This window comes from Lygodium microphyllum, chromosome 25 (genome assembly GCF_053477565.2).
Source record: "Lygodium microphyllum isolate KBCC chromosome 25, Lygodium_microphyllum_v1.1.10, whole genome shotgun sequence".
NCBI classification, from domain to species: Eukaryota; Viridiplantae; Streptophyta; class Polypodiopsida; order Schizaeales; family Lygodiaceae; genus Lygodium; species Lygodium microphyllum.
This window is the reverse complement of record NC_141159.1, coordinates 91,380,115-91,386,114: the sequence shown is the minus strand read 5'-3', so window position 1 is coordinate 91,386,114 and position 6,000 is coordinate 91,380,115.

Below are 6,000 nucleotides of genomic sequence, written 5' to 3'. Positions count from 1 at the left end.
CTGCTACTGACAAGTCATAAAATTTGATCATTAAGCATTGTAGGGTGGGCAAGTCAAGGAAAATATTGTTAAATTCATTGAATGTAACCTCCTTTTTCTTGCCCTTGAAGCTAGCCTTGATATGAAAAGGCTCACCTAGAATCTCCATCACTTTGTTATTAACTCTCTGTCTGATAGTCCTAACCACAAATGGTTTCGGAAGTATGCAATTGTGTACCTGTCCTTGCTTCATATTTGATTGTAAAAGTTGGAAAAGTTGCATATAAGCATCTCGACTGATACCAATACTATCCAGTGTCTTCTGTACTAACTCAGAATCCAAAGAATGATCCTTCACAAATGACTCCAAGCATTGTTTCTTTGCCTTTTTAAATTTCTTCTTCTCCAAAATATCCTTTGAAACCACTAAAGGAAGAAGATGATAATAAAACTGAGCTGATTTTAAAGAATCTCTTTCACTTGCATTTGGTTGTAGAAGAGATCTAAGCAAAATTAACATCACAAATCAATGCAAGTAGTTTAAATAAAACCATATTTAAGATTTTTCAAGTGAAAAAAAATATACCTTGCTGCTTGGATTCTTTTACCACAGCCTCCTCCTCCTCGTTTGAGATTCTCAATATTTTTAAGAGCTCTTTGTCGATTTCAAAGGCCTAATAAAGTTTGCTTTTGTTGATAAGCTTTGATACGCTTTTCCAATGAATGAATTTTTTGTTGACAATCCTCTAGCTTCTGCAACAACTCTATATTGTGTTTCATCAAAAGATGATTCTCTAGTCCAAGGATATCCTTTTCTGCAACAAGATTAAGTGTATAACCTAAAAATCCATTGTAGCCATCACCAATAAACCTCATTAATGACGAGCTATTATAGAAAGGAGGAGTGCTATTTCTGCTAGGATCTTTGGGATATAGCTTTCCATCTAACCAAAGATCAATATTCTTCTTTCCTTCAAACCTCAGTATATGTTTCATAGACTCTGTAACCATGATAGATTTTGTTCTCTTTCTTATCGGTTCATACTCACTATCCAACTCAATATGAAGATGATAGAGATGTCTTTTATGAGAGCTACAGAGATCATTAGATGATTGATCCATAGCTGAGTTACAAAGATCATTGGGTGATTGATCCATAGCTAAGGATATGATTAGAAGCAAGAACGAAAACAAAGAATAGACTAATAAGGAGGAGAAAAAAAGAAGAGAGAAACCATGGAGAAACGATGGAGGGAGGCAATCGAGTATCCACCAAAATTCAAATTGAATATTACTTTTCACTTTAATGAGGAGAGGTAAGATCTTCATTATGACAACCTTGCCAACTTTATGGCAACCTAGATTTCTAGGTTTGATGTGACCACGAGAATATCACGACAATGACTTATTAACGAATTTTGATATTTTAACTTACCAAAATATAAACCTTTTAAAAATTCTATAAAATGATTTTATTTCCTAAATTGTTTTCTCTCTCTAGGATCTCTTACAGGGCGTTTTCGAGACCTCAAAACTCCCCTAATGCAACCCTCAAGTTGTGTAGAGTTACAGGAAAATGGGATTGAAACATGTGGACTTATGGGTTGATGGGGGAATCTACCCAATTGACCCCTTGAACAATGGACCTCCTGCTTTCTCAAGCAGGAATCACAAATTTGTTGAAGTATGTGCGCGAGGGTGAAAATGGGTTGCTTGATTACATTAGGCGGCTCAATGATCAAGCATTCAAAGTATTTACAACTTGCTAATCAACCATAAAAATTTGTCATGATATGATCGTTACACATCTTTATATACAACAGCTCATGGGATGTGGTACAGCTGAATGACACTATAATTCAACAAAGCAATCAAATTATTTCAATGCAAAACACTATCTATGACATTGGTATCTCATATGATGAGGCAAAGGCACAATTGGATGACCTAAGAAAGATCAACAGCAATCTAACACAGGAGCGCAAACAAAAGAAGAAGCCAATCAATGAGTTAATTGTGAATAGCGGCTAGTGGAAGTGACGATCAAAGCATGCAAGGGAGCTCATAATGAGAACCTAGGTGAGGGTGAGGTTGGATCATGTATTAGTAGATTGTTGAAGGTAAATACATTGAAAAACACTTTGAGAAATCCTAAGTTTAAGGCTGTGAAGGAAAAGTGATTGAGTGCACATTAAAAGATGTGTCAAATGAGTTCTCAACTGTGGATGCACAATCCATTTGTGACAGGGTCGGTATTAGCACAGCAACTTACTTAAAGATATTCAAAGGTGTGAATGCTGGGTTTGGTCATGTGCTAAAGAGAAATAGAATTGTGCCACTTCCTCAACCTTCAAAGTTAATAAAGGCCCGACGACAACTTAATACAAAGGTTTTGGAGGTGATAGGAGATCCCATGCATGTTCAATGCATGGAAACACTAAATGTTGGAACCAAAAATGCATATGAGGTGAAGTTCACTGAAAACAATTACTATTTAGATTTGTACAAGGTGCGGTCAGTAATGGTAATGTACTACAATATATCTATTGAGGAATTTAATGGTAAATTGCAGTTTGTTATAAATTTGGATGAAAGTGAGATCGTCAAAGGAGTAAATCTTGAAAGAGTTAGTGTAACTTTGATTAATAGAGCTTTACAATTCAACAAGAACAACCTAGGGAACTTAGGTGTTACAATGCGAGCACCATGTGTGGTGGCTCACTGCATTTGAAGTTCCTAAGGAAATATTTGGGGTGCTGCAACTGTTCTTTATGCACACAAGCATTCCAAACATCATCGATCACATCAGGAACATGGTGAGATGCTCTCGATTGAAGGGTATGGTAAACACTTGGTTGAATGGCATCTTGCAAGAGACTTGAAAACTTTTAAAATGCATGTGTGGAATCTCCAATGGTGCAAATATAAATAATCCATGCCTATATTTCTTAACAAAGAGGGTGGAAGGAAAGGATAGATTGAAGAATTGGCAAAGGGGGGTGACAAGTGGTGCACCGACGCACAATAGATAAGATCCCACTTGGAAGCCCATCTTCAACATTCCATTGGATCGTATTCGTATTTTTTCAATGCATGCTTTTCTCAGAATCATGGAGAAACTTGTATATGAATACATTTTCTTTACTTATAGCATGCAACCAGAAAAAGAAGCCACTGCAACGTGTAGGAATGTGGAGCAAGTGCTATCAGAAATTGGACTACACAAGCATCATGTGACGATTGAAAAGCTGGTAACTTGCCAAAAAAGCCTTGCTTTGGAGGAGCAAAGTCTAGGAAGTTTCTCTCAACACCCATACCCATCAATGAGGAAGGGAATGTCATGGTTCGTAGGCCGCAAGTCTACGATGGGTGGAAAAAATTGCATTTTGCACTTCTTGATTAAAGTAATGGAGGAAAAACATCGGATTTTGGTCCACAAAGGGATGAAAAATTTACATTAGATAGTGCATGGTACATAACAAAGAAAAACCGATCATGGTGGAGGGTTGAATGGTAGCAATCCAATGATCCAATTGCTATCTTGGTGGTATAGGATTATAGTAGCGAATGAAGCTAAACTCTCACAAAAGAGACAAAATGAAAGTGCTAATGAATCGGCTGCAAACATGATGGAATCACGTCGTGTCACTAAAAGAGTGCGTTATAAAGCCTCAAGTGCCAAAGAAAACCATACCAAATGGCTAGAAACAAAGCTTTAACAAGGCAGTAAATGGGTTCAAAGAGAGCTAAGATAGTAAGATGAACAATGTGTTCAGTGTGAATGCAATTCATAGTTTAAGAGAGAAAGAGAGAGTGTGCATCTATGTGAGTGAGTCTTACAGTTTAGGGTTATATAAAAGAGGGTTTTGCTTTCTATCTTATTCATTGAGTTCTCACATATCTTGTTGTGCAGGAAAGATGGCTAGGCCTAAGGTAGTTGCAAATAAGCTTCTGCGCAGAGCCCCATATCATGTTCAACCCCTTGGAGCATCTACTAGCTCAAATGCACCCCCTTTTCAACCTAACCCAGCTTCCTCAAGCCACCCTCACAAGGGTCCTCCTCAGCATCGCCACAAGAAACACAAGTGGAAGCTAGGTACAGTGGCCCTGAGAGAAATCAGGAGGTATTAGCATTCTTTTGATCTCATCATTCCGAAGGCGAGCTTCTCGAGACTTGTTCACAAGATTGTGCAAGACCTCTACCACACAGAAAGCAGGAGGTGGTTTTTGGCACAAGGTCAGGATAGACCTGATCAATTTATAAAAGAATGTCTTCATGCTCTACAGTGTGTTGCACATGCAAAGTGCATCACTATAACTCCCAAGGACTTCCAACTTGTAAGAAATCTTCAAGCAGTGAAGGATGCATTCGTTCCAATGGAATGAACACAGTTTGTAATGTTATCTTTTTTGCCATAGTTTCTCCTCGTGCATTGGATATATGACTATGTCCCAGTGCAAAACTATTATATGCCCCCTTAAAATATAAATTAAATCTTTACTCTTGTCCTTCGCTCTCAACTTTGACTATGCATCTTCGCTGTATTTTCAACTCTTACTTACAGTTTTTGCTAGCACTATCAATTTCAATAGGAAAAACATGCAAAAATTTGTCATTTCTTGTTGCAGACTTTACTCCTAATGCCTCTGTATAGTCTATGTGGTGCAAAGCTTCTAAGGGCCAGTAGTCGTGATGTTGATTTCTCAATTATCAATCCATCCATAATTTTGGTGTGGGATAATTTTTAAAATATTAAACTGTATCGGAATGCGATGAAACTTCACACAGGAAGTGGCTCCAGACGCTAGTTTGGACCAAGGATTTTTAGGATACGAGCTTCTCATCCCAAAAAGATCTTTTCATAAGGTTGTTCGGGAAGTTATGAAAGACTTGGAGCTGAAAGGGATGGAAAGAGTTTGGGCACGAGCGCGGGATGGCCCACCAACAGCAAGAAGGTGGACTACCGCAGCTCTATGGAGGTCCTACAAACGGCTGTAGAGAGCGGCTCTGCAAAGGGGTTTCTCATCGACTTGTTCGATGATATACATCTAGTAGCCAACTATGCAAAGCACATCACAATCACAAATAAAGACATGACCTTTATCGTTCACGGCTTCGACACGGCAAGGGGACTGCTCCATAGGTTATGAGATTAATGGTGCAAGGTTTTGTAATGAGTGTTATAGCACCATAGCATCTTGGAAGGCCAAAACATTTTGTATACTCTATCACATAGGAATATTATATATATATATATATATATATATATATATATATATATATATATATATATATATATATATATATATATATATATATATCATGTGATGTGTATTGAATTCAAATAATTGAGTAAGGTTATTTTGTTTTGTTTCTTGAAATGCACGACTTTTAATTTTTGTTTAATGTACGCACACATCGAAAGTAGTAATACGTACGAAGACGAGTTACGTTATTTCCTATGCACAATCGCAAGTGCAGTACTATGTGTTGACATAATTAAATTGAATTATGTTAACGTATGTGAATACGTCATTCACTTACCACACAATATCCTCACACTTACACGAACCTCACATTTATTCAATAAATATTTATTTATAGAGACAGAGTAAAATATATTATATTCATCAAGAAAAATACATGTGATGGCTGATAGTGATGGCTGATACAAAAATCCGATAGAAGCCAACAAGAACTCTCATTTGTTCCTTAGCCTTTTCATTGATGGAGAGGAGGGGCCAGCTTCCGATGAAAATATAGGTTCCTTCTTTGCTTCAAAAATGACACGCTCCCCCTTCAGCTCTTTCTCCAGGAGAAGCGGATCTAACACTTTAACAAGGTCACCTAATGTAGCAAGCACACACACACATTGCTCCACCATGAATTTGGTCAAACAAGTAAAGAAGCTTTGAGCACCACCTTCTCCAAGCTAGATGTCACAAGTATTGCTCGAAAAGATCCAAACTTGGTCAAAGCTCAAATTTTCATGATTTTTTTTTGCTCTCGTGGTGAGCACT